The sequence below is a fragment of the Phalaenopsis equestris genome, unplaced genomic scaffold (assembly GCF_001263595.1).
Source record: "Phalaenopsis equestris unplaced genomic scaffold, ASM126359v1 Scaffold000198, whole genome shotgun sequence".
In the NCBI taxonomy this organism is placed as follows: Eukaryota; Viridiplantae; Streptophyta; class Magnoliopsida; order Asparagales; family Orchidaceae; genus Phalaenopsis; species Phalaenopsis equestris.
In genome coordinates this window covers 54,557-60,456 of record NW_018164640.1, presented here as the reverse complement: position 1 = coordinate 60,456, position 5,900 = coordinate 54,557, and positions in this window count along the sequence as shown.

The window sequence follows — 5,900 nt, the reverse complement described above, 5'->3', positions numbered from 1 at the left end:
CCCTCATCTTTCTTCTATGGCCTCCCTCTCAAGCGACACCTTGATACAAGGCCTCAAGATGCTCTCCTCCTCTCTAACTCTATAGCTATTCTCTCCTCCTTTGTGGTAGCTCAAGATATCTTCTCCCTTGCTCTCCTAGGCCTCACACCCTCTCTATTTATAGAAGCAAGAGAGTGGTAGGTGGGAGGTAGGTGGGTGGTAGGTGGCCGGTAGGTGGTCGGTAGGTGGCCGGTAGGTGAGCGGTAGGTGAGATGTGGTAGGTGGCGGTGCCACATTACAAAATTGCCCTTTTACCTTAGTTCATTAATTGGGGGTCAAAATAACACATATAATGGCTTCTTCAATGAGATCATTGAGGGCCATCAATCTAAATTGAGGCCATAAAAATCCATTACAAGTGCACATGAGACTATGTAGTGATTCTGTCACCTTCCTCTGCAATGCAATTGAGCAGAGCCTGGTTCTCAAACCGGGCCCCAAGTTTCATATGTGCCAATTCCCCAACAATAATGTCATTTAATAAACCTTCTATTATTTATGCAAGATAATGACTTCCTATCCAATTGAAAGTTTGGCAAAATTCATACTCAATCTCGTTAAATTTTAGTCATTTGTGAGTTAATTTTTTATTTAGTTGATGAATAGAGTAGAGGATTCTAGTCGATCCTTACACTCACCAGCCCGTGATTTCTGCACTACTTTCTTCTTACTCAACTCCCCTACGGATGACTCGCCTGCCGGCTTCCGCTTTGTGTCGGGCTTACGAGCTTTCGCTCGCATGTCACTCATTGCCTGAGAAGGACATCTTGTCAGAAGACAAAGCTCCTCCGTCAGACACAATGACAGACACGAAAGGGGAAGACGGAAAATCTTGAGAGCGAGAGGAAGCAACAGAATCGGGGAACTAAATTTGTATACAAAAAATATGTCAGCACAAATCTAAAATCAAACAGAAAGTTCAGAAGAAAGGTACCACCGATCAAACGAACCATATGGTAGCGAAGAAGACTTTTGGATCGAATGACTAGAAGAACGTGGCAGAGAATTTCCCACAGGATGACGATAGACTTTCAAACCGATCGACAAGTGTCGATGGATTCTAAGAGGGGGAGCGATTGACGAACTTATTACTGACCAAATCCATCCTCCAGTCTTATTATATTCAAGTATCTCTGTAACTACTAAAAAGCCCCCTTTAAGGTAAAGATGAGGGGAGTGATCTATAATTTTGTACGACTGAGTCCTATTCATATCATGAATAAAGGATCATGCACTTTTTATTGTTCTCTAATATACTTCTCCTCACCTCTTCTTGCTAAGAAGTTCTATGCCTTGAGCGTGTTTCCCAAACACTTGATGATTCAATACTAAGATATGTAATTTTGATGTTCGCTTATAACTAAATTGTAACTAACTACTAAATTTCTATCCATTCATAATAAATGATTTAAACCGAATTAAATTTTGATTTGAGGGATTTTTATTTATCAATTTTGATGGTTCAATTTAATAATTTTCAGATTTTAGTTGCAATTGATTTGATCAATTTGAAAACCAACTCATCCAAACTGATCAAATGCTCCCTCTTAATGAAGAGAAAAAAACTACATAGCAATGACATTATTATTATTATTATTATTATTATTATTATTATTATTATTATTATTAAATTAGTTAATTTTATTTATAATATTCTCAAATAAATAAAAATTTTATAAATTCATATTCAAAATATTATTTGTTGAGGGTCAAATCAATATAGAGTTATTTATAATTTTCAATTAATTTAGTATCTTCATTCATAAGTGTGGACCAAATTTTGATCCCTCCATCTCCTACCAAGCACATGCACCTAACCCTATCTTGACTACTCTCATTCTAGCTTAACGTATAAAACAAGAACCACTTTTTTGACCTAATCTATCTATGTGTGTGTGTGTGTGTGTGTGTGTGTGTGTGTGTGTGTGTGTGTGTGTGTGTGTGTGTGTACTTTAAAGGAAAAAAGATTATAATACTAATAATGATAATAATAATAATAATATTATTATTAATAACAATATTAATAGAAAAAAGAGCAATAATAATAATAATTATTATTATTATTATTATTATTTGCTTTTTCTTTTTTACCAAGTGTCAGAATTAAAAATAAATTAAACTAGTGCTTTTGTCAAAATTGGCTTTTGAAATATCAATTGTGTCGTTTCTAAAATATGTTTTAAATAATTGATGCTATATTAAGATATTATTTAATTAGATGGATTCTAAAAATTTCGTCTTTTTTTTATTATAATCCCTATAAATATAGTTGATATGTAATGATTTATTTCATTTATTGACTGAATTATTATTGTCTCTTTTACTTAGTGCTTGTTGATTTCATGTGTTTTATTTCTCTTTGGTAAAATTGAATATCTATTCTTCTTATTTTTTAATTTTGTTTCATATTATCTTAAATCTTACTCTCAACCTTATTAATATTTGTTCACTATTTTTTAAAATGATAAAATACCTTCCACTACTAAGCCCAAGCCCTTAAAACTACTCAAAAACTTCTACTTAGAAGCTATACAAAATTAGAACTTAGCCTTGTTATCTACCTATTGATGCCCACATAAACTCCTTTAAATGTAAAAATCTATTCCAAATCATAATTGCACATCTTAAGGCAACCACCCATAAAAAAATCCAGTCATTTACCTTGCCTTGATCCACTTATGTAAAAAGGACTTCCTAATGATCTCAATTTAGCCTAACCTAGACTAGTATAGTCCAATCACCATACCACATAAGGCCCTTATCTTATGTTTAGATATTATACTAAGAATGCATGGCCTTTACTGTCCTTTAGTCTCACTAAAAGGTCCTCTAGAACCATCACATTTTGTATCAGAGCGAATCTGGGAAGGAGTAGAACCGGTCAAATTTTGAATAGTTAAGAAGGATTACTTTAGGTGGACTTGCTATTTATATGCTTGATGGTAACTTGAAAAAGTTTGAGGTTAATTAATATTTTTGTGATAATTTATGTTACACTAAGGGAATATACATGATTATCGACTAAAAAATCAACTGATAATCTTATGATTTTCTGTCAGGAACCATGTTTACAGATTGAAAAAGCTCCGCCTCAAAAATCTTCATCACAATTCACAAACAGTTTTTCAGTTAAGAATGGTTGATGTCAATTTTACTTTTGATTTGCATCTGATTTTTCAACCGCAAAGTACTTTCTGGCTAAATTAATCTGCTACCAAAAAAAACGTTAGATTGTGCTGCTAAAATATTATGTCGCTTTATTAAGTCTAATTTGTGACTGAATGGTCTAGCCATTTCCATACAATAAGAGATAATTTGCAACTGAATTTTCACTAATTGCTAGAAAAAAAATTCAACATTAAATCAGCCACTAATCTATGCAAAAAAATTAAAAAAAATCAAAAGTCGTCAAAATTTTTACACCTTCATCAAAATACAATCCAGAGAATCATGACACAATTCAAAGTTCATAGTACTCAACACAAGAATCAACTATATCGTACGACTTAATGAATGAATATATACAACAACAAAAAATATCAGAAATATTTCAAATAACCTAACAAATCATCCAAGGCAATAGTTCCTAAAATATTGGTGACATGCATATAATGTAAAATACAAACATGAAAGTACTACTAAGTCATCCTAATGCCCATGCTCTTCATGTATGTTGCTTAGAGGTTGGTTGCCAAGACAATGTACGTCGCACTGCAGCTGTTCAAGGGTTTTCTCGAGCCTCTTGGCCCCAACATTCCTGACACACAACTTAGTGTTGAAGCTCTTATGTAACTCCACAATGAGTGTAGAGACATACCTGACAACTTTGTCATCAACCGCTAATGTTGAATTCTGATGCTAACCTCGTAAACCTTCTCATTGTTCTTCCCTGTTGTGATCAAATAATGTCTCTTCTTAGGTAACTTCGACACTCCAAACGCGCTCGCACAATCTATTTTATGATCCGACATCGTTTTGACAGCTTCAATGGTGTTTGAAGTGAGTCAGTCATGAATTGTGAGACATCGTATTCATTATTCGTCATTCTCCCTATGTCTGATCGACTCAATTTATAAAATTTATCTCGAGGTCAATAATCCCTTTAATTAGGAAGGCAATACTACAAGAGATTGAGATATTCATAATTCGCTCGACGTCTGATATCACAAAGAGTGTTGGAGAGAAAGAAACGATTAGATGATGATGATGATGATGATGATGATCAAGCAATGACAGTGACAACTAGGTGATGATGGTCTTGTAATGGTGATGGAGGTTGAGTGATACTTATCTGTCAATATTGACAATGGCTTTATGACGAGTCTCTAATGACGAATGTGACAAACAACCAACAATGGGTCTTGTACTGATTAATCGAGCTTTCATTTCGGTAAATTGAGCAGTTTCAATACTCTTTTCTTTAAACTTTTGATTAATTTTAGTCGTATATTTTAAATACTATAAATTATTTTTAAAATATTTTTTAATAAGCTTTTAATTTGGGTAAATTATGATTAATTTTATAGTAAGCTTTTAATAATATTTATTTGGAAACTTAATTAAAAGGAACGGACTCCATTAAAATCACAATAAATTATGTAAGCTTTGTTTAGCTGCCTAAAATAAACCGAATGGGATGAGTTATTGCAATGATAATACTCTGAAAAAAATAAATTATAAATAAATGAATAAAGTCCTACTCGTGTAATTTTATAAGCTTTTATGTCACATTTCAGTTACATTCTTACCTTTCCATATGGTCTATATAAAGTATGGATCATATCATAAAACTTAGTTTGATTATAGATCAAATATGGTTGATCACTGACTTATGTGAGAGGATCTTTTTGAAGCATGTTCTTAAAAATACCTTTTTTTTTCATGTATTTATATTCAAGGATTAAAAAATGCAAGATATAAGCTATAGAGGAGGTACTTTATTTGTAGGCAATATGCTAATACTCATGTTTATCTATGCACATATAAAATAATACAGCTATAAGATATGATTTATTATTTAACTGACATAATACTTTATGATAATGATTACTAATAAATTTTACTAAAAAATAATCATTTTATATAAGCAATAAAATAGATTTTAACCAAAAAAATTAGGCATCTTAATTTCTTAAGAAACAACTTGATATGTCAAGGAATATTTTCGTGTTTTTAATGTGTTATTCATGAATAACACTTCAATAACACATGAATAACGCGAAAAATATTCAGAATAACATGAAGGGAATATTTCTATAACGCAGTCGAGCCAGGTCAAGCTTTTTTAATGTGTTATTTGTGTGTTATTCATGTTTTATTGTTGTGTTATTGAAGTAATATTTTTCGTGTTATTTATGAGTTATTAGTATTATTGTTTAAAGAACAATAAAATCTCAAAATCAACTCAATAGCACATCAATAACACATGAATAACACGAAAAAAATTCAGAATAACGCGAAGGGGATATTCCTATAACACGGCGCATTTTATTTTTTTTTTATTTTTTATGGAGATGGGCCCTGACTTTCCGCGTGTAAGCTCGAGATTAGACTCTTCAAGTAACTCTATATGCTATGCAGAGTCCTCCATTTACATTCATACCACTGAGTTTCTATGTATTTACATAACCAAAATCTAAACTTTAATTTTTTTACATTTATATCACCCAAAGTTCTTCATATCAAATAAAAAATATCATAATTTTAATTTTTTTAAAAAAATTGAAAAACCATTAATATATTTAAAATTAAGTGGTAAATATGTAAATATATAAGACTCAAGTGGCATGTATGAAAACCGTCCTTTCATTCTGATTAAAGCCGTTCTAATGCGAAGCGAGACAAAGGCAGTAACGATTTAA